Consider the following 24,530-nt stretch of genomic DNA (forward strand, 5'->3'; position numbering starts at 1 on the left):
ATGATTAGCTGCTTTCATGAATTAACTGCAAAAACTAAAACATGAAGAAAACCACATTCTGGGGCAGATTTATGTTAACTGGCGCATCCCCAGGGATGCGCCAGTTAAAGTGCCCCACAGTGCGCAACAGCTCCGCCACCCATGGTACGCCGTATTTACAATGCGGCGCACCATGGGGCAAAAACGGCACAGGTGCGTGACGCATCTGTGCCGTTAAGGTGGCGCATTGCTGGAGTTGCGTCAAATAAAGAGACGCAATTGCGGCGCAAAGAGTCGCAAGGGCCTCATAAATCTGCCCCTTTGTGTATTGGACAGAGCAATTGGTAAAGTGTGCGCAAAAAAAAGTGCAGTCTTTTGGGGGCAGATTTATGATGACTGGCGCATCCCCAGGGATGCGCCAGTCATCCTGCGCCGCCGCTCCGCCACCCATGGTGCGCCGCATTTATAATGCGGCGCACCATGGGGCAAAAACGGCACAGATGCGTGACGCATCTGTGCCGTAAAAGTGGCGCATTGCTGGAGCTGCGCCGCAAGCGCGACGCAGCTCCAGCAAGGCTCGAGGGTGCCCCATCTCCACAATGCTGCGTCAAGACCTACGCCTGCTTCAAGCAGGCGCAGGGTTTTGACGCAGCATTGTCCTGAAAGTGACTGAGTGAAATCTCATAGATTTCACTCAGCCACTTTTAGGAGGCGTTCCTGCGCAGGAACGCCCCCCCTGCGCAGGAACGCCTCCTTATGGCGCAGGGCTTTACAACGTGACGCATCTCCTAGATGCGTCACATTGTAAATAGGGCGCATTGTTTGCGCCGCCGTTGCGTCAAATAAAGTGACGCACCGGCGGCGCAAGGCCTTCATAAATCTGCCCCTTGATGCGCAAGGACTGGGGCCTACACCAACAAAATCTCTGTGACACTTCTTAAGGCTGATATAGCCACATTGATGCTAAACAAACTATAAAATGAGTACATACACAAATAGCAGGATTCTGGGTGCTTTTATGGTGGGATATTATTCACTTTAGCACTCATTTTTGATTTCATTACCGTTTCAGAATCCCATAACCAATCTCCATCAAATTTTTCAAGGAGTAAATGTAGGCAAGAAATGGGCAGCAGTTAAAATTAATACATTTTCACATATGCCATAAGCTGTAGGGTATGTCTAGGTGTAGGGTAGTAGAAGAAAGAAGGCAAGAGGTCAGAGGTGACATTAAGTTGGAGCAAAAGAGTAATAGAGTGAAATAAATACATGGAGCACGCAGCAGTAGATGACATCCAGCGTAACTATTGCCATGCACGCTTGGCAATACTGTGGTCTCCTCTCGGTGTCTAAGTTTGCCATCACTTTTCCGCTATAACAAAAACATGGAGGACGTCCTTACAAACCCTCTTTTGGTAACCAAAATATGTATACAATTAATTAATAAAAAAAAAATAAGCAGCTGGGCATTTCCATAGGGACTTACTGTTAAATAGAAACAGGACCGGCTTTAGCGCTGGTGGTGCACGGTGCTCCAATCATTTTTGGTACCCCCCATACCCTATGACCGCCTCTTCGGATTCTCTCACTATCACCGGGAAAAGTGCCCCTCATCTCTCCAATAATAAGTTATTGCTAAACACAGCCCCCCCAGGTCAGCACCCAGTGTGGCCACACCTGTCGCACTGCCCTAAAGCCTGCCCTGAATAGAAACAAAGGTTGATGACGCTTTTGCGTATATTCAGTGGTGGGCACCAGTACTGGGCATCAATTTTGAGGTTTGTCTCAGATGACTGGGCAGGGCTTCTGCATTTTCAGTCCAATCTTCGATCCTGCATGTCAGGCAAGCAAGAACAGCTTCTTCTGCCTCTCACCATCACAATGAGCATATTCTTGAGATTTTAGGATTAAACCTTTTTAAAATGGAAGCATTTACATTTTAAGCAGAAAATAAACAATTTATTTGACATTTAAAGGCAAGTTTTGGCAGCACACATTTCATAAATCGGGGATTTGCTGCCATTTCCCCTTGCTCTGCCAAATGTCTTCCCCTTATTTGCTCTTATGCGCAAATAGAGATTTTGCATACATCCCAGTTGGTTCCTCCAGGTGCCCATAAAAAAAGTCTTTAGTGATTAACTGTAATTAGCACATGTGTGCATATTTTTGAATCGCTGACGCACAAGTAATATTTGCACAGCCTCATTTATTTAGCAAATTAACCCCTTCTTGTTTTGCTTCAAATTAATCAGCTTATTAAGTAGAAAATTAAAAAACACAATGGCTATGTTTTATTAGTATATGCACACTGATCTAGCCACCTTCCCCCATTATGATGTATCATTGCTTCCCTTGGGGGCCTTCAAACATTTTTTACAGGTTTATGCAATATATTTCACGTATACTGTGATCAAAATTCCACCATGATAGCTTTCATGAAAAATCGTTATGGTCAAATTATTAGATCATCAGCATTTTCCGCTTGGGAAAGATAACTAGTGAGCTGAAAACAGTTTATAATCAGCTTGTACCTTTTATAATTTCCATCCAACATAGAACTTTGAACTTTTGAAGTCATTCTTTCTGATGACCATGCAGACTTGTATATACTTATAGGTGGTTGACTCTCCCTCAGCCCTACCAGAGTCTCAGTTGCAATCCAGACTTATGACTGACTGCTTCAGCCTCTGCACCATTTCCAGCACCGTGTCCCAGTGAAGCCAGGGATGTGAATATTGTGCCCCATGTCTGGTAGCCTTTCAAAGGCAATCCTGAAATGTGATTGGCTCCGCATACATATGTGCAGGTATTTATATAGTGCAAACCTAGCAGCAGAGCAATGAAGTCCTGAACAGAAGGCGAGATGTCAGGGATATGATTCAGGGTTGCAAGATTGTCTACAATAAAGCAATCAATTACATTGAGGAAATGCTCTTAGAATAGCTAACTCTTCAGGTTCTCACAGACTATCAGAAAGGTAAGAACAGGTCTGATGTTGACAGAGGTTTTCTTCCAGACGTGTCTTCTCTTATTTTCCTTCTTGCATTTCTTCATTTCCAGTCGTGTGAGGTCTTGACTCCTAGAGAAGCACTGCCCTTTTCAGAAACTAGCCTTAGAGGTGTATAACCTATCCCACAGCCACACATATCTTTAGAGGACCCAGAAGAGAGGCTAACTCAGTCTCAGCCATGAGTGGTTATCCTAGCATGTTACTTTCATGACATCAGCCCTCCTGGCTCTTCAGAGATAACATCCTCTCTGGAAGCCTCCACAGTCCTAACTGGCCAGTTGCCCTCTGGGCCTGCGGGATGTTGGCTTCCAACTTGTTTGAATGTTAATGGAGACCAGTAATTTGGAAGTGCGAGTCTTACTGAAAGGATAACGCAGTAGGTATTATGTTTCATTACGTTATGTTGTTTTGTGTCGTGTTGTGTTATGTGTATCTGTAAAACCAAGTGTACTCTGGTACTGAGCAGGCATGTGTTTTAGCCATGCCAAAGGAAGGCTGGTTAATTGAACAGTCATTTCTTCAGCTTCTTGCGGAATTCAAAAAGAGAGAAAGAGACTCAGAGGGGGAATGAGAGGCCATTCTGCACTTTTAGAGTGATGTAAGAGATCTCCTCCTAATCTGGCTCTGTATATGCGTAGGATGTGTGAGAGTAGGAGTACTGTGGAGTGTTGCTTGGGAGCCATTTGAAGATCTTCCTCAGCATCTTCAGGGTGTGGAAGCAGGATGCAAGGGCTGCGTTTACTTGTGCGGTCATGTCCAGTTTCCTGTCGATGATTATTGAGACATTCTTGGCGTGGTGTCTGGGTGTTGGTCCGAGTTTGGCTGGCCACCAGTTAGAGTCTCATGGTGAGGGGTTCCTTCAGAAGATCACTAATCTATCTCGTTGATGTTGATCTTGAGACAGTTGACTTTCATCAAGTTAGTGACTTCGGTCATGCAGGCGGTGAACTTGTTTTTTGTATCTTGTGAGTCTTATCTGAAAGAGAGGGTATGAGTGGTGTGTCTTTCATGTAGGAGAGGATGTTAATATCATGTGCACCAATAAAGTTGCCAAGGGATCATGAATGCATTGAACTGGGTGAGGCTAAGTGATGAACCTTGAGGAACTCTGCCGATGAGTTTTTGGGCTTCTGAGGAATAAAGTGCCCAGCAGACTGTGTTCTGTCCATTAAGAAGGAGCAGCACCAGCAGAGAGTAGGTCCTTGGATGCCAATCTCGTGCATGCGCCTGTTAAGGATGGGATGTGAGACCATGTCAAATGCTGCGAGAGGTCCAGGTGACTCAGGGCTGTCATGTCGCCTCTGTCAAGGATCATACAGTTTGTTCTGTGGCACCAGTGAGTGTTGCTTCGGTGCTGTTGTTGGGCCTGAATCCAGACTGCGTGGCTTCAAGGAGCTGGTGGTTGTTGTGTTGGTCGGTGAGGCACTGGTTGATAGTTTCTCTAAGACCTTGGCCGGGAATGGTGGGGGCGGGGTGGGCTGTTGTTGGAAAGCATGACCGGGTCAGCGGATGGTTTCTTCAGCAGGGGCATGACAGTGGCATGTTGCCTGGTGTCCTCATTGGTAACAGTTCATTCATTACCTTTATAGTACCTGAAGGACAAGGAAGTCTCAAGAACCTATAGTCTTCATTGTTGGATTGTGAGGCAAAAAAGCCATAGGCAGAACAGGCACTTCTGAAGCAGAATTCATTAAATATTCCAAACGTGATCATTTCTCACAGCACACAGGATAATTACTTCTCTTTGGCAGCAAATCATGTGTGTGAGCATTAGAATGTTATGCATCTAACATAAACAATGGTTGTGCAACGTACTAACATTTTAGCTCATGGCTGAAGCAGTGGCAGATAGATTATGCAAACCCACCACCAGAACAAATGCCAATCAAGAATTGTAGGCTAGTGGAAATTAAAAAAGTTGAAAAAAATGTGCCAAGTAACATCTTGTTTATCATGCATGTGTGGAAGTTAATAGTTTATCTAAGTTAATGTGCTAGAAAATAAACTACATTTGAAATGATACTATATGCCTGGGTTTTCACAACATGTGCCAGGACTTTTCTAATAGTTCTTCTCAGGTTCATTTATGTTAAGAAACACACAAAAGTAAAACTTTTGTTAGCGTAAAACTGTCATTAATAAGACATATAAAATAAATGAAGTTAAAATGTAATTTCCCTATGGTTAAAAAAACTAAATACAGTTGAAAAAATACATTAGAAAAATAGGGCCTAATTTATGAAAAGTGTCACATTGCTGCGTGAAAACAGCAATATGACACTTTTCAGTGCACCTTACTTGCGACACCATGGATGCGCCGTATTTACTGTACGTCACTCCATGTCGCAAGGATTTATAGATAGGTCAATATTCCTGATGTATCTGTAGGTGTAAAAGTGGTGCAAGCCCCATTTGAAAGATTTGACGCAGTGTCGTCCTAGAAGTGGTGTAGTGAAATCATGTAGATTTTACTGCGCCCATTACTACGAGCCTTTATTGTGAGGGAATGCTCATCCGCACACATTATACCTGATGCAGGTATAATATAGTGCAGGGGTTTCCAAAGTGATGCATCTGCCTATATGCTTTTCTTTGTAAATATTTATTTATTTATTTATTTATTTTTGACACTTATAAAGCGCTGCTTATACCCTTAGGCGTCAAGGCGCTGAAAAACCATTATTGAAGGAAGTGGGAGAGGAGAATAAACAGAATTGACAGTTGAGCAAGGTTAGTGAGAGAAGAGCCAGGTTTTCAGGAGTTTACGAAACTGATACAGCGTAGCACTTCGTCTGATGTTAAGAGGCAAAGTGTTCCAGAGTCTGGGGGCCGCCACCAGAAAGCGACGGTCTCCCCAGGACACTGTTTTAGTGCGTGGGACAGACAGTTGATTAAGAGTGGCTGAACGTAAAGCTCTTGTCGGTTTGTAAAGTTGAAGATTGTCTCTTAAAAAATGTGGTCCTTGATTATTAACTGATTTGAAGACTATACAGAGAGCCTTGAAGTGGATCCTTTTTTGTACAGTCAGCCAGTGAAGGTCTTTTATGTTTTGGGCAATAGGTTCGAACTTTGTTTTGCCGGTAGTGAGACGGGCTGCTGCATTCTGTATAGTTTGAAGTTTTGTGGTGACTCGAGATTGCGCATTGAGAAATAAACCGTTACAATAATCCAGGGATGAGAGGACAAGAGCCGAAACCAGTGTCTTAATCGCAGATTCGGGAAGAAAAGGACGAATTTTGCGAATCATTTTTAGTTTTAGGTGCGCTGTGGAAGCTGTCTTATTGGCATGATCCATGAACTTCAGTCCATCATCGAAAATAACCCCCAAATTCCTGACCTTCGAGGTCGGTGTGGGAGGGGTGCCAAAGGTCTCTGGCCACCAACTGGTGGACCAGGCTGGGGACAATGGACCGAAAATAAGCACCTCAGTTTTCTCTGAGTTTAGCTTTAAGCAATTTGTTTCCATCCAGTCTCCTATATCTAGGAGCCCTTTCTTAAATTTTTCAGCTACTTGCTCTCCGTCACCCTTGATCGCCAACACTAGTTGGGTGTCGTCGGCGTACGAGGTAAGGCTCATCCCATGAGCTTTGATGGTCTTAGCTAGGTCCGACACATAGATGTTAAAAAGTGTCGGACTAAGGGATGAGCCTTGAGGGACATCACAGGGGGCGGAGAGTTGTGCTGATTGAAAGGGTCCTAGGATGACCGCCTGCGTTCTATTAGCAAGGAAGGAGGCTATTAAGTTTTTGGCGGAGTGACAGATGCCAAATCCTTGGACACGGTCGACCAAGATGTTGTGGTCGACCGTGTCAAAAGCCGCTGATAGGTCTAGCAGAACCAATATGGCAGTGCCACCTTGGTCCCTAATATCCCTGATGTCATCAGCGGCTTTGATCAGGGCGGTCTCGGTCCCGTGAAATTTTCGGAACCCAAACTGCGTATCGTCCAGGAGCTGGTGAACCTCAATGAACTCAGAGATCTGGGTGTTCATGATCTTTTCGATGGTCTTTGCAATGAACGGTAAGCTGGCAATTGGTCGGTAATTTTTCAGCTCATTTTTATCGAGCGAAGGTTTTTTTAACAGAGGCTTTAGTAGCGTGTTTTTGAGCGAATTAGGGTATTGGCCTGACCGCAGTATCAGATTGCAGACCTGTGTGAGAGCCGGTAAGATAACTTCTAAAGCTGGTCTGAGGACAGATAGGGGGCAGGGGTCAAGGGGTGAACCTGATTTAATGGTCAGAAGTGTGTTTTTTATTTGCTCCTGGGTAACTGGTTGAAAACACGGAAAGACATTAGCTAAGGAGGAGGTGACGGAAGATGTGGAGACCGGAAGTGATTTAGAAGAAAATGCTTGGTAGATGTCATCTACTTTGGTGTAGAAAAAAGATGCAAGAGCGTCACACAGAGATTGTGACGGGGGAGGCGTGAGATCTGGGGAGTTACCTGATAAAACTTTAGTAATGGAGAATAATTGTTTACTAGAATTCCTGGCCTGGTCGATTTGGTCAGTGTAATATTCTCTTTTGGCTTGCGCTATCATATTTTTATATAGGGCAACAGCTTCCCTATAGACAGACTTACTGACAGCATCATAGTCTTTCCTCCAGGTTCTCTCCTTGCTGCGGTTTATCTGTTTTTGTGTCCTAAGTTTGTCGTTGTACCAAGGAGCGGAGGGTTTAGCTCGGTTGCTAGAGTGTTCCTTGGACGGGGCTGATTGGTGGGATGCCTGACCAATCCAGTCATATAATTGCTGGAGAGCTATATTGGGGTCGGCAACGAACTCTGGGCAAGTTTGTGTGAGTGTAGACTTGAAATTTTCTAGATTTATATTTTTCCAGTCTTTAAACGGTAGTTTAGGAACCGATAGGGAACTGTTGTTATAATCATTGCGAGTAGCAATGTTCGCAAAAATTGCAAAGTGATCTGTCCACTGCATGGGCAGAATGTTAGTGATTTGGAGTCCTTCTAAATTGGAAAAAATGGGGTCCAGAATATGGCCTGCTTGGTGTGTGGAGGACATGACAAGCTGTTTTAACCCTAGATTGCCTAGGTCAGAGGTGAGGGCAACGGAGTCAGCTAGGTAATCAAGATCTAAGTGGAAGTTAAGGTCACCGAGAACTGTGAAACTGGTTTCTGTAGCTACAGATTCCATTATAGAGTTTAAGCTAGACAGAAAAGTAGTTTTTGATCCCGGGGGCCGATATATTAACATACCCTTAAAGTTGAATGAGGGGGAGATGTTAATAGAAAATTGCATGGCCTCACAGGCGGTGGAAGGAATGACGGTTGTTCTGACAGGGTATGTATCTCTAGCAATTATGGCCAGCCCACCCCCTCTTTGTTTGGGCCTGTCCTGACAGTAGGCCTTAAATCCGGGTGGCACAGCGATGACCAGATCTGGCTGTGAAGATTCATCTGTCCACGTTTCCGTGATGAACAAAATGTCGAGAGAATAGTCAGTAATAAGATCAAATATTTCTTGCCTATGCTTGCCAAGAGAGCGCGCATTGATCAGAGCTATGGAAGTCGTATCACCTGCATCATAGTTGATTGGAGTGCCAATGGTTTGAAGGGAGGAAGGAACGGGAATGGAATAGAGGCAGTGAGGACAAACGATGGTCGTGTCTTTATGAATATCTGAAAGGTTCCTTTTTAGACATTTGGACGTGTCGAGTGGACATGAGGCAAGTAGATCATGTCTGGCGTAAGTTATGATACTTGCCGATAAATTTATGGCAGGGTTTGTGGCCCTGGGCCCGGTCCCGGCGCGGACGGGCGCAGACGGGCTTGCCTCTGGCGCGCCTCCGGCGCGCCGCCGGCGCGCCCGCTGCGCCCGCCCGCTGCGCGGACGGGATGTACTCTTGTTTTTGTACATGAAGGGGGCGGGAAGGGAGGGAGCGCTCGATCGACTGGAGCGCAGCCCTTCCCTGCTCAAGATGGCGGGTGTCACGAGTGGTCACGTGACCGCGACCGAAAGGGCAGCGCAGATATGGTGCAGTCTGGCGCTTATTTTACAGCACTGCAGCATCACACAAAGTGAATGTAAGGGTGTACACTCCTAAAATAACCCCTGCTCACCCCTTGGTAGCTTGGCATGAGCAGGCAGGCTTATCTCAGAGGCAGTGTGTAAAGCATTTGTGAACACATAATCTAACCCAGTGACAACACTACAGATGGACACCACACAAGTTGTAGTATAAAAAGAAGTATTTTTATATAGACTTAACACAAGACCACAAACAACAAAAATCCACAATACTGTACTTAAACATGGTAGAAATAACTTAGTTCTCTTTACATGTAAAATGCAACACTTTGAGTTCAATGTACCTTTGGATGCATAACGCTACACAAAAAAAGTGTTGGAGGAACGGTGATCCATCAGTTCCTTCCACGCAAGAATGGTGATGCGTCGGGTCCCTACTGCTGCGTAGGGAATGCGTTGGTTCTTCTCCGCGTGGGGAGGTGATGCATCAATTTCTTACTGCGCTTCTGTGGCGATGTTACCAGCAGCGCTGTGATGCGATGAAGATCCAGTGCAATTAAACAAAATGGTGTCCTCTTCTTGTAAGAAAGTGGCTCTGTATATACTGCACCAAAGTAAGGTTCAGTATGCACAGTACCCAGAGGTATGGCAGAGGCTAAAGTTAGATATAACCTTATTCTCTAAAGTGGTAGCTTGGTCGAGCAGTAAGGCAGTATCAGAGGAAAGTGTAAAGCATTTGTTGTACACACTCAGTCAGCAAATGGTCTCACACACTCAAGAACTGAACTCTAGGCCAATTGTTTTGTATATAAAAATATATAGTTGTTTATTTTAGAACCACAAGTAGGTACCATAAATACTTTCTCAGAATGAGATGTTGCAATTGAATACTTTCGAATAGCAAGAGACTTTTAAATGCAATAGATACAGTTGTTGCAATATGCAACACAAGTTATACACAAAATAACATTGAGCTCAATGGGAAATTTTAATTAAATGCAATAAAATCACTTTACAAATGTTTTACTTACTCAGGGCTGGATCCCGAATTCAGCCCTCGTGCATTTCCAGTTGAAAGAAATCGTTTTTGTTACACTGGTGATTTTTAAGGAATATTTATATGTTTTGAAAATCGACAGAAGAAATTCTGGCAAAAACCAGGCAATGTTATCCTATGAGAGGAAATCAGGTTATCGGAAAATCACGGTTGTAATTACTGTTTAGGTTCAGTGCTGGGCTCAAAGATACTGCACTGGGATCTCTCCTGATAGCAGGTGAGTAATTTCATTTTTGTTGATCAGATGATCTTTGAGGAATATTTCAAAGTTGCAAAACTCGACACTTGAAAGAAATTCTGAGTGAAACCCAGCCAATGTTATCCTATAGAGAAAATCAAGTTATCGGTCTTTGGGTAAGTACTCGGCTGGCAGAGTTAAGGTTCTGGAGGTAGACTCAGGGATCTCCCAGGGTCAGGTAGGTACAGTTGTTACACCCTCAGCGGCAGAGAGAATAGGCCCAATGTTATCCCATGGAGGATAGGGGGCCTTGGGTTAGTGGCTGCTAGCAGTTAGGCCACACGTCTGTGGGAGCTGAGCTCCTGGTCACTTACACGGGGCAAGTGGGAAAGTAGAGTAAGATAGATGCTGCACTCCCAGTGGCACTCGGGTGGCTGGGTGCATGGTGCTTTTGGGCCTTCAGGCGCCCAATATTTTTCAACGGGAAAACTGCAAGATGAACAAAGGCTGCAGGCTCTGGGACGGAGATTCTTCAGGTGCGACCACCACTTCGAGAGGTAAGTTGGGATGTTGTAGGATTGGTAGACACCCAGGAGTTGGGCACAGGGGGCCGTGGGGCGTCGGGTGCAGGGGTGTCTTTTGGTGTTGGGAAATCTTACCCTCAGCTGGTCGCGGTTGGAGGGGTCCCTTGTTGTGAGGCTGCAGGCGTCATCAGGAGCGTCGAGGAGGGTCCTTGGGTACTGGATTCGTGGTCACAGTTGCCAGCGGGATGTCCTCGTGGTCTTTGTTCACTCAGGCACAGGCCGGGCTCGGGGGGTGCAGAGTGTGCTGGATTCGCGGTTCCTGGCTGGCACCAGGGGTTGTTGCTGTTTGAGCAGAACCACTGCTCGTGGGAGTCCCAGTATTTAGATGAACAAGGCAGTCAGGTCCTCTGGTGTTTTCGAGGTTGCTGACCACAGGAGACGCTGGGATTTAGCAGGAGCAGGTTCAAGGATTGACAGGCCGGTAGGGCTGGGGCCAAGTCCGTTGGTGTCGTCCTGTTGTTAGCAGCTGCACAGCAGGTCTTCTTTCTTCTTGTTCTTCTTGTTTCAAAATCAGGATCTGAGGAAGGAAGGTTCAGGGTGCCCCTAAATCCTAGGTACTCAAAGTACGGCCCGCGGGCCACTTGCGGCCCGGGAGACCTTTAGATGCGGCCCCCGTGTGTGAATCAACGGCAGACGCACGTAGTCAGCAGTCATTCCTCGGGACCGCATTCAGAGTAAAAAAACAAAAAGGCAATCAAAGAAGCATGCTCAAGAAATAAGTGATTTACCTCCTCACATGTGCCCCCTCCCCTTCTTGCTCAGTGACGTGCGATGCAGGGGCTCTAAGAAGGGGTGTAAATACAATAAAGCCTTGTTAAGAAGTGAATGGTCTTAATGACCTGTGAAGTACTCGGGTGCGGCTGGCAGCGCAAAAGCTATCTCAGCCCGGGCTGACACACACAAGGGAGGGGGGGGAGAGTTGAAGCCCTTTGAGCCATATGAGCGTTCCAGTCCAGCATAGACATCAGCACCAGCCACAGGGTGGGGAGGGGGGGAGAAATCAACTACTGCTGTGGTGCAGATCATCAACATCAGTCAGTCATATCTGTGCCACAGGCCTTTTCAGCAGCACCAATCTGTGCAAGTTTTGAACCTTCCCAGGGTTAAGCCGTACTTTTTATCCATGTTACCACGCTATGCCTGTCCAATAGTTCTCTCTCCTTCACCTCCCAATGAGGACATGTAATTATAGTGCCTTTTGAATCACCTGTAGTTTAAGCTACGAGCCTCCCTGGTACCAACCCTGTGCCCCTCCTTAGAGCTGGAAGGCCTCTGTAAACATTCCTAGATTACTGTTTGAAGCATGCATTGATTCTGCCTTGTTCTTCAAGCAGGTCTCTTAGAGATGTGTTGCGGAGCATGGTGTTCACGGAGGGATCCCAGATGCTCAGTGAGAAATGACGCATCGCTGCGTGAAAGCAGCGATGCGTCACTCACGCAGCGATGCGTCACTTCTCAGTGCGCACTCCTTGCGACATTCCTGATGCGTAATTTTTAAAGTATAACGCATCATGTCGCAAGGAGTTACAGATACGTCAGTATTTCTGATGTATCTGTAAGCGCAAAAGTGACGCATTGCTGGAGTGTGTCACAAAAGTGACGCAACTCCAGCAATGCGTCCTTTCAGATGGGGCAAGCCCCATGTGAAAGGGCCTGCGTCAGTCTTACGCCTGCTACGAGGCAGGCGCAAGATTTTGAGGCAACAACGTCCTAAAAGTGACGCAGTGAAATCTCATAGATTTCACTGCGTCACCTCTACGACCCTTCCTTGCGTCAATACGCCCTCCTTGCATACATTATACCTGGCGCAGGTGTAATGTGGCGCAGGGGTTCACAAAGTGACGCATCTACCTAGATGCGTCACTTTGTAAATATGGCGCAACAAGGCGCATTGTTTACGCCACTGGTGCGTCACAAAAAATGACGCACCGGCGGCGTAAAAGTGACACACAGCCTCATAAATGAGGCCCTGTGTCTGTAGCGCCACGCTAGCCACTGAGCTTTACACAAAGAGCAGGAATGTGTCCAAGTGTGACCCGGTGACGTGTGCCTTAGTGAGGGCGAAATTGACTAATAATTGATTCTGGTCCCAGCTGTAGATTGGGGGCAACCATGAATCAATTAATGAAATGAATGGACCTACATTTATACAACTCGACCAGCAACTCAAAGGGCAACCCCGAACTAGCTAGAGTGGACTCTTACATGTAAGAATAACCGACCTAGATTAATCTTGCTTGAAAAAAACAAGTTTGCATTGTTTTTCTCAAAGGTGCAGATTCAGGGCTTTAAAATCCCTGCCACTTGCAATGCTGCTTCCGATCTATTTCTAGTTAAATCTGTGCAGCCCCATGACTCGTCTGTGCTGTATGGAATGCACGGTATAGTGCCCTCGCACCCCTGCTCGTACACTACAGTTCTGTGATGCATCAGTGCCTCATACAGCACACTGCCCCTGCCCCATACACTACATCTCATCGACCATCGGTGCCTCATGAACCTTACAGCACAGGGCATTGGCATCCCTGCCCCATACATTACAGCTCTGTGCCCTTATCCGCCTCATGCACCATACAGTCAGGACCCTTGCATCCCTGCCCTGTACACTGAAGATTGTTTTTTACTTTAGTAGCCAGGCCCCCGTCGCCCACGACCCGCTCCTCCCGTCCCCTTCTGCAGGCTCATCAGTGCGGCCCTCGGCCACAAGCCAGACTGTACTTTTGGCCCTCGAGAAAAAGTTAGTGAGTACCCATGCCCTAAATACTACATTTAGGTACGGTACAGGTAGGTCAACGCAGGGTCCATTGGGTCTCCGTCCGGGGGTGAGTACACCTCCTATCCTGCCACTCTCCAGTGGGAGGTGGGTAGGAGCCTAGCTCTGATTGGGTAGGGCTCCCCATTCTCAAAATGGTGAGAGCCCGGAGTTGTGCTTTGCCACGCCTCCCCCACCTGAGGGATGGGGTTGGTAGAGGCTGGCACACCCCCTTTCCTCTCTTTGTTTTTCCCACCTGTCTTCCCACCAGAGTGGGGGTCAGAACTGGTGGGGGCCAGTTGCTGAGTACAGCAAGTGGCCTGGAGAAGCTCAAAAAGGCAGCATGCATTTGAAGCTCCCCCTGCCCATCTTGGGTTGGAGGCCTAGCACCTCGCCCCAGGATGTGCATTGTTGCAGGCCCATGAGAGCGGATGGCTCTCTACCCGGGGGTCCAGCAACATGTCTGCTGGATGGCAGCCTAGGCAGCCTCTCAGTCGGGACAAGGGTAATAGGTTAGATTCAGGGGGCAACTCTAAGTTGCCCTCTGGCGTGCACTTTACATTAAATCCCACACTGGCATTAGTGTGGGTTTAATGTGCTGAGAAGTTTGATACCAAACTTCTCAGTCTTCAGTGTAGCCATCATGGTGCTGTGGAGTTCGTGATGATGGCCTCCCAGCACCATATACTCTTAATGGCATCACTGCACTTACAGTGCCCACGAATGGCCCTGGGTACGGTTGGGGCACAGGGCTCATGCACCTGTGCCCACACCACTGGCATAGTGCACCCAGCTAGAGGGGTGACTGAGGTATGCCAGGGCAGTGTGTTTGTGGGCATGGCACACAGGGGTGTGTGCAATGTCGACTCTCTGTTTAGTTCTGCACCAAGACACTCAGCCTGCAAAGGCAGTGTATGTGTGTCAGGGTGCAGGGCCTCTAAGGGTGGCACAATAAGTGCTGCAGTCCATAGGGGCCTTCTCTGGTCACAGTGCCCTGGGTACCTAGGGTACCATTTACCAGGGGCTGACCTGTGGCCAGAGATGCCAAATGGGTTCAGGCTTCAATGCAGTTTTAGGGAAGGAACACAAGCCCTGGCTACCTGCTTGGCAGGAACCCAGGGCACACTCAGCAATTCAGCAAAAAGTAGGGGCATACCATGCAAGAAAGATGGCACTTTCTCACACTTCTTGATGCGACAATGATGCGTGCACTCCCAACGGCCGTGCGGTGACTCATCGATTCTTCTGAGCCACGACAGGACCTGCGACACGCTTCTCCAGTGATGCGATGGCATCTGCTACGACGGCGACACTCTTCTCTGGTGATGCGAGGCGCTTCGGGTGATGCGATGGTGACATCGACAGCGGCGGCACGCTTCTCTGGAGATGCCATGTTGTCTGCTGAGACGGCGACACTCTTCTCCGGTCATGCGACGGTCGAAAAGAATCTTCCCCGTTACGTGCATGAATCACCGAAGTTGCTCAATAACTTAGCGTTCTGGGGGTGGTTAGGAGATCCCATGCGTCTCCTACAAGCTGTCTCTGTATCAAGTCAAAACAGTAACGGGGAAGATTCTTTCCGATCGCTTGAAGCATTTTACCGGCCTTTCTCCACTGTTTGGAGCTGACATGCCCACGACTCTGTGTTTTACAAACCTTGATTAACTCTTGAAAGAAGTTTGCCCCCTCCCCCACATCACTTCTGTCCTGAGGAAGACCCAGTTTAAGGTCCAAGTGATACCTAGAACCATTTTGGTGTCGAAACATCGACAACCTACACACCTGCCAGCTTTTGCGTTGAACTAGGAAGCACTGACTAAGGCACTCTAAGCATGGCTCTGTAAAAGTTGTGGACATTTGTTGCATTGTACTGTGGCTCTATGTTGAAGCCATCAACCATTTTATTTTATGCTGATCAGGGCCCCATGGCCTACACTGTATTCTTTGCTAGTCCATGCACTAAATTTTCACTTATACTCTCACTTATCCCCTCGCTTTCACTTATTGGGGCACAAATGTTTATTGTGTAAATGATGCAATGTTTTTCTGATTTAGCAGTTTTCAAAGGCACATTGTGATTAAACAACAGTGCACCTATCTGAACGTTTTTGAATTTCTTTAAGTTTTCCTTGTTTATTCTTTATTCTGAATGAATATGTACTGGGTCCCTGAGTCTTCAGCAGATGGCAAGCTCTATCTCAAGCCCTTTGAGATTTGAGTTTCCCAAAAGTGATCTAAAATCTTGGGGTCTGGGTCCCCATATTTATACTAGCAATTCCTTTGTCCTCTGAAGGCAGAGGGTCCTGAACCCAGTCCAAACCAGTTCTTTGCAGTCCTGGAGCACTTTGTTGACAAAACTCCTTCTTTCCTTTGACAGTGTGGGCCAGGGACATCAGACGCACCACAGGAGGTGGAGTCAGCATTGTGAAAGGCAGGCACAGCCCTATTCAGACCCAGGTGCAACTCTCCTACCCATCTACATGCAGATGGAGCTATTCAGCCCTGTGCTGACTCACCCTGTCTCCTGGAATACCCCAGCCTCTGTCACTCAAACTCCAGTCAAGGAATACACAACCTAGCAGAAGCAGGCTTGGATAGTTAGGCAAGAAAATACCTACTTTCTAAAAGTGGTATTTTCAAACACAGAATGTTAAAACCAACTTCACTAAAAGATAAATGTTATAATTCGGAGTTCAGGCAAACTAAACTCGAATTTCTACCTTAAACCCTGAGTCAGTTGGGATTATAAGATGTTATAATCAAACTGCCCATTCTGGCCTATAGGGAACAGGTAGCCTTGCAATAGTGAAAAACGGAAAAGGCTGTAATTCACTATCCGGACATGCCACACACATCAGGGCATGTCCTACCTTTTACCTACAATGCACCCTGCCCTTTGGCCTACCATAGGAGTGACTAATATGCAGAAAAGGGAAAATTTAGGGGGTGGCAAGTGGGTGCACTTGCCAGTCAACATGGCAGTACCAGACTGCACACAGGCTCTGCAATGGCAGGCCTAAGACACTTTACAGGCTGCTTCTGTGGGTGGCATGACCAGTGCTGCAAGCCCACCAGCATCATTTGATTTACATGCCCTGGACACACACAGTGCACTGTACTAGGGTCTGACAAGTAAATCAAATAGCCAATCATGGAGCCACTAATCCATACATCAATTTACAATAGTGCAGAATTCTGCTGCCAGAGCCATTTACGGCCTCCACCGGAGATCCAGTGCCACAGATCTATTAAAAAAATTGCATTGGCTCCCTATTAAAAAAAGGATTGCTTTTAAGGCGCTTACGCTTGCTTTTAAAGCACCCCATGACTCAGGTGCGAAATATATCAGGAAACAACTGGCTTTCTACTTGCCATCAAGGGCGCTGAGGTCTGCCTCCTTGGCCTTGGCATCTGTTCCGCCAATCAGACGAGCCCGGATTGGAGGTCGCTCCTTTCGTCACCTGGCACCTCAACTTTGGAACTCCTTGCCAGTCCATCTGAGAAAAAACTTTAATCTGCTAGCTTTCAGGAAGGAGCTGAAGGCCTGGCTGTTTGTTCAATAGTTGTTCTGCTCTGTTTCTTTTGCTCCTGACGTCTGCATCGAGTTTCTTGAAGCGCCGGGACACTCCTCGGAGTAGCTGAGCGCTATATAAAACCGATTTTAACATAACATAACATAACATATGCACTTTAGCACTGATCAGCAGTGGTAAAGTGCCCAGAGTCATAAAACCAACAAAAAATGCAAAAAGTTCAGGGATGACCCGGTAAAAAGGGCCAAGTCCAACAGTGATGCAACCGCTGCTTAAAGGGCTCACAAATAAGTACCGTAATGTCTCAAGTTCACGTTTGCCATCCTCCGGAGCAAGTTGTAGTCCTACCTCTATTTGCTTTACTTTTTCACTCTTGCAACATGGCCGCCTCCATTTCGTGGTTCTAGATATCACACATTGCTCCTGCTTTGGTTAACATACTTCATTGTTCCTGCTCCTTTAGTCTGTTTTAGTCCACCCTGGACTCTACCTGCCTTACAGCAAGTCCATACACAGGCACTCACAAAAAGTCCCACTTGACCGGTCCCTGGCTTCTGTCTCCCATTTTTTAACTTAAAGTAGCACTTTTCTGCATATAATTCCTGCTTTTTTCATAGAACCTTTGCCCCTGCAATCCCTTATTGCTAATACTACAATTCATAAGCTATTCTGATGAATTATTTCTCCATGGATGTCTGCTAGGAAATTATTACGCTTCTCAGATGAGGTTCACCTACTTCCCCCCTCTTCTGAACGTGGAGAGCAAATGTAATTCCTTTCTTTTACTTACTCTGCTTTCTTCTTCAATTTCAATTTACACTGCCTGCTAATATGGGCTCTGGCTCATGATAGATGTTACAGTGCTGATGATGATCCTGTATTTGTTGAGTATCAAAAAGCCATTAACTAATTATACGGCAGATCCACTTGAATATATGGTTTATTTTAATGGGCTGTTTTGTTCTTGTTATTTTGACACACAAGGTGATAGCGTTTGTCACATGCATGTGTCACTTTTTATGTTTATCACATGCATGTGTCTCTTTTAAAGAAACACTGGTCGCGTTATTCTGCACTGGCACTCACTCCTCCATTTCTCTGACTTTAATTGTTTTAATTGATTAAAATTGTCATTTGACTGCACATAATTTCTACATGGTACTTCAACCACAGATCTCTGTTCCTTGTTGTTTCACCTTTTAAGGTAGGGCCGCTGCAATGGAATTGGGGGAAGGGGTACTTGTTGGCCTACACGAGAAAATATGATCGTATGCTTGTGTGCATGGGAACCATCTGCTTGTGAGAGACTACAGGTGTGCGCATCCTGTTAGTTGCACACAGGTAACCTGCCTGTGGCAGTTTTAAACTGCACATTTGACCTGGCAAAATACCTCTTTTGACAGGCTTAAGCTTTCCTTTAAAATATTAATAAATCACCCATGTCTAGGCCGTTTACGCACAAAGGCAGGGTGCAGCTATTTACAAGTAGGTCAAGTAGAAATGAATGTCCCCACAGTGCAAAATCCCCCAAAACAATTTTCACTGTATCAACGCTGGTTGCTGCCACATGGAATCATTGGGCTTCTTTGTTATATTTATTACATGATAAATCTGAGTAGGTAGCAGCTGGAAAATACTTACTAAACTCGTTTAAATTATAATTTAAAGTCCTCTTTAACGGAAAGGTTGGATTTTAAATTATTGTTTCAGAAATGCCACTTTTATAAAGTTATCATTTTTCTGACAAAAATGTATTAGTGTTTCCAGCTGCCTGGGCTGCTGATGGCTCTCCCACTGGCAAATGTGTATTGAAAGCAGACAGTTCACAAAAGGGCATGGGTGGAGAGGAGAGTGGGTCTTCCTGGCAGGATAGCTGTTTAGGAGTTGAACCCCACTCCCCCCCGATTGCACTTCAAAGGGTCTGCCGCCAGCACCCATAAAGCGACCTGACACTAGCATTTTGTGTCAGTAGCCAGGCTGGAGCTAAACCCAGGGAAGAGGGGAGAACTGACCAGAATCAGTTTTAGGGTCAGACAAAGGGGTGTCCCCTACTTACAGGCTGAACTGGACATAAAAGTGACATCCCCAGAACACAAAGGAGAGCACGACTTTGAACCTGGACTGTGACAGCAGAAACACTATGGGCAGCTGGAAGGACAGTCCCCCTGGTGTCCTGATGGACTGAGGACTCCGTCTAGAGCTGACCCCAGGGCTAATGGGTCTCTCCAGGGCTAGTGAAGTTCCCCCTTAGGGACCAGTTGGAGAAAGGACTGGCTTCTGTGCCACAGCAGGAGGACAGGAGCATCAGGAGCCTGGCACAGGACAACGCTGGCACAGAGAGCCAAGGAAACCAGCTCCCTGCAAAGTACACCTTTTTGAGGCCAGGAGTCCTGCTGTAAATGCTCCTGGTGTCTAGAGCTCTCACCAGGATTAAAACGAGCACAGGTATCATTAAAAGTGGTCAAATGGAGCCCGGGTTAGGAACCTGCAAAATATGCCCATTTTCACTGTCCTGATATCAAGTGAGGGAACATGAGGGGCTCAGCTACATTTTCTATGATTCAATCCAGTGAGGAAAAGCCCCAGTGAATGACACAATGCTCGGAAAAAAATATATGCTAGGGGAGTGGCCATGTGTAGGACCCCCTTCCTATACTTGGATTGCCCCCGAGGGCCCTCTTGTCCCTCGGGGCCGAACCATGGAACACCGGAGGCCTGGGACTCCCTCCCTGAACCCTGAAGCAAGGAGAGTTCGGGGGAGTACCATCATGCCCCGCCCTGTGTCTTTGTCTGGGGGGACAAGATGGCCATTGAAGATCCAAACCTCTGTCTGAATGGAGTGGGCAGGGAGTATGAAGGCGCCGGCTCCAGTGCTGGCAAACAGTAGTGCAAGGCAAGGAGCTGGCTTGGGCAGCTGGGGGTCGGCTCCTCAGACTGCCCGTACGTGAGGAGCATCCGGGAGTCCTCTGGACATGGGCACCTGTGAACTAAAAAAAAAAAAATAGCGGAACCAAAGAAAATGATCATGGCTCTACCAAGCCCAGCTGAAGACCCGCCAATAAAATATTCATCGCTCGGGCAGGGGTGCGCCCCATATTGCCTCATATGGGCTTATTTGCACACATTTCTCTTGCTTGTGATGGCCCCAGGATGGCAGGGGAACCACCAACAGAAAGTTCAAGTATTTGGGGGTAGACGGATGCAGGGAGTGTAGCAGCTAACCACCCCCATAAAAGGATTGGCAACCTAACCATAAGTTTCTGAGGTCATGACATGCGCAATCCTTAGGATTTTCATCATTTTTAAAAAATCACACCGAAGGCCGGACCTTTTGTTGTATAGATTGGGAGTGCAGTGACCTCTAGAGGTTGAATCTGTGGTTACATTTTATGTGGTCTAAAGGTGTTAAGAAAAACTCAGAAACAAGTTATGTTCATTTTAAATGCTTCATTCACGGTACAGTGCAGACAGTGAATTTTGATGAACATTGTAATACTTTATTGACAATAGTGATTAAATGTAAACATGGTTATTGATTTCAATGAAATAACTATAAAGGCGATTTTCTTAACATGTGTTCATTGGTCTTTTATTGTAGTAAACCCTTGATATATCTAATAGGCTTGCTTTATATTATTGTTGTGATGACCCTTTTACAAAGTAAGTAGGCTTTCCCTATATTGAAATATGGTGACTCCTTTACAAAGCCAATAGGCCTCCTATTTTTAAAGGGATGTCACCCCATATGGTGATTTTCTAGCCGGTATAGGTTGGGGTATACTGTGATTGTGGGGACCATGACCCAGTAGGTGGGTATGGGTGATTTCAGAATGTCACCACAGGTAACTACAACTGCCTGGTATATATATTTGTAAAAAAATGCATTATATTTAGCAGCATGTGCTTAATAAACGTACTTTTCTTTTTTCATAGAAAAAGCACTGACTAAACAATCATTTATTGAGAGTTGATTTTACATGCCACATACGTACAGATGGCAAAAAGGTTTAAAGTCATCTAATCAGGGCTCTAAATTTAAATTGAGGATGTTTTAGATTGTGAAATCTCAAGGAATCTAAGAAATAGGATGGTGAAATTAGAAGGTGTCAGTATAGCGAGGATTTCAGTAGAAAACCTCTAAGAGAGGACAAGTGTCTAACATATAGCTTTTACACTCTCACAAATAGGGCAAGCAGAGAGGTATTTACCTCTCTACGTTTAAAGGGATCTGCCTTAAACTCTAACAGTGCATACATTACTTAAAACATGCAGACACATTCTCATAATATGATTCTCATATCACCCTTCCAGGAACCAATAGGATTTCACATTTCACTTCATGGTCCCATTGGCAACACCGTCAAATGTTTCCATTTAATGAAACCTGGACATTCACACACCCTTGGATAAAACACCATTGCGGCTATGAGATAAATTGACACCTTTTCTACTGTTCATTAGCTCTTCACGTCTCTTTAAGATTTTCGTTTCAGTGTCGCTATTACTAGTACATTGTACTACTTTCTCTTACCAATGAAGCATTGGAACAGCATCTGCAGAGGAGAGAACATGCAAGGTGAATAAAAAAACATTTAAAAACTCAGGCCTCTTCGAATTAGCATGGGTAAACACTAAAATGTGCACTTCAATTTGGTATAGTTATATGTGTATGTATAACTTCAAAATAAATGCAGCAATTTAAATGTAAATAAGTCCATGCTTAAATTGTGTAGAGCACTTTCAAATAAATGCAACATAACATAAGACATAAGTGTGAATATGTATAAGAACTGTATTTCATCATCATGGTTAGGCTAAACATTAATGTGCACACGTTTATGAGTCTCTAGCTTCTACGGTGAATACATTTCAGTAATACATTGCAATTCTTCACTTTTCATTAATAAAGTTAAGCATGCAGAATATATGGTGGTAAGTGCAGGTAGCTCTCACACTTCTGTGACAAGTAAAGGTGGAGCTAACATTACGCTGCTCCACTAGCCTGTTCCTCCTACACTTAAAAATCTTTAAAATCCTCATCATTCATACCACATTTAATATGAATGTTTGTTGTGAAACATTCCAGAGAACTTTTAATAATATAAGGCTAAATATGCCAGCTTTCTAGTTGTAACACTCAGATATCACAGGGTGCTGCTCAAGTATGCCAGAGTTCTTCTCTATATGGCTCTGTGAGTTTTCACATTGTTGTGCCAGTTCACATTGTCTACAAGAAGCGCTTTTTGCCATGCCAGTTTACATAAAACCCCTACAAATACCTACACTAGTTTCCACATTGTCTCGGTTAAGCACACCTTGCCACGTTAGTTCCTGCACTGCCACCAACATTGTTTGTAAGGAATTCTATCTGGTAGGGGATCATACCCTTAAACATTTTGCTTGTTTATGCCTAATATTGTTTGATATGAATATTCTTCGCCAGTATGTGTCATAGGAATGATATTCTTGATACCTTTGACAGTAATTCTAATTGCTGTTGTGAATTTCGCCCAGCCCTAGCTCAGGTCAATTTGACTGCCAGTGGAGAGTGCAGGTCTATTTCACATACAAATGATTACATCTATCCACATAAGAAATCAGAAGTCTAAATTCATGGAATTTTTAACGAAATTAAGGAGCGCATCTGGGAAGCTGTGACAGTTGTAGCTTTCCAGGCAAATGCGAAAACAGAATTTACAGATGCATAATTGTATGAGTGTACAATTATGCATATGTAAATAGTTACCAAAAAGCCAATTGTTCATTCTTGTGTTTTATTTTTTCTCAACTGGGAAATATTGTTTCCTATGGCTAAACCCCTTCACTTACACTGTCATCTATGTTAGTGCTCTTCACTCAGCAATTCTTTACCTGGATAGGGACTTATTCCAGCCCTGCACATAACTATTTTCCGAGCATCAATATTAATCTCTGGGTTGTCCTTAATCAAATAAACCTTGACATTGCTACCAAAATCTGCTTTCTCAACCTTACACAAAAAGCAGACATTTTTGGTACTCTAGGTTAGCCTTCTGAATTCACCCAATGCACAATAAGAGGAACTTTTTAAATCTTTAATTGTAATTTAGTGTCACCTTATGGTGGAGCCCAAAGTTAATGCCTCACCTCTTTATGTGGACGCGCCTGCCTTTTTTTGTTAGGCCAGATATAGCCTCCATAGCCAGGGTGCTCTCAAGGGCCTAATCCATTGCTGTTGTCTGTGGCTGGGCAGAAGGTACCCCTCAAGTGCCAGCAGCTTCCTTACTCCTACTGGCCAGTTTTACCTTCGTGCGTGAGCAAAGGCCGAGCAACTACTTCTGAATTTCAGGAATACTCCGAGTTGCTATGTCCACAGTATTTATCCTTTCTTGGATATGGCTACATTACCTCTCTTTGGTGGTGCCAGGGACAGTTAGGGAGGCTTTTCGAAAGAGGTGGTCATTTTGCTACACACTCCTCCACCAATATACCAATCTCATCTTTGGAGAACTCTTGCTTCCCTTTCTTGAAAAGTCCTCTGCTTGCTGATCCTTAGTTTTCATTGTGGAACAAAAATATAATTGGGAGGCCAACCAGGACCTCACAGCAAGCTCAAATTTGCATTGCAACAATGTATTTCCTGATTGTGATCTCATCAGTATGTGCCTGGGTGTCGTTTGCAATTTGCAGATGCATACAATTCACTTTGACTGATTCTGTGGGGCATATTACCAAGGGCATTATCGCCGCTTTAGCGGGAATTTTTCCCGCTGAAGCGGCGATAATTTTATCGCCCTATTACCTAACTGTCGCTAACACCAGTTAGCGACAGCTAATAGGCGATAGCGGGCATTTAAGGGCCCACTCTGCATGTCAGCGATGATTATCGTTAATGACATGCAAAGTGGGCGTGTCAAGATGTTAGCGACTGGAAACAGTCACTAACATCGCTATCCCCTATTACCAACTTTTGGAAATAATCGCGCTAAGCGCGATTATCTCCAAAAACTATCGCCTGCCCAGAGCAGTTCTTAGCCATGTTATCCAATGGAAGGTGGATAACATGGCTAAGAGCATTGTTACGATAATGCATGAATATCGTTGATTTTACAGCGATATTCAGCATTTCCCACGATTTTTACCGCTTTTGAGATAAACCTTGATAATATCAAGGTATCTCAGCGGTAAAAATCATCGGAGCGCGGCGATATTTTAATTCCCGCTAAACAAGCTTAGCGATAATTCTCGCTATAGCTTGGTAATATGCCCCTGTATTTTTAAGAAGTGAATCCTAAAAAATCGCCATTAGGAACACATAAGCAATAGTATATTTCAATCACCAAATCGCAAAATGGGATTCCTTAAGAATTCCAAATAATGATTCAATAAAACATACAATAGTACATCTGCCTCAAAGTCCCTTTGAGCCACAATCATTAGCAATCTCTCATTTGAAACGGATGTATGACGTT

Source organism: Lissotriton helveticus, chromosome 11 (assembly GCF_964261635.1).
Source record: "Lissotriton helveticus chromosome 11, aLisHel1.1, whole genome shotgun sequence".
In the NCBI taxonomy this organism is placed as follows: Eukaryota; Metazoa; Chordata; class Amphibia; order Caudata; family Salamandridae; genus Lissotriton; species Lissotriton helveticus.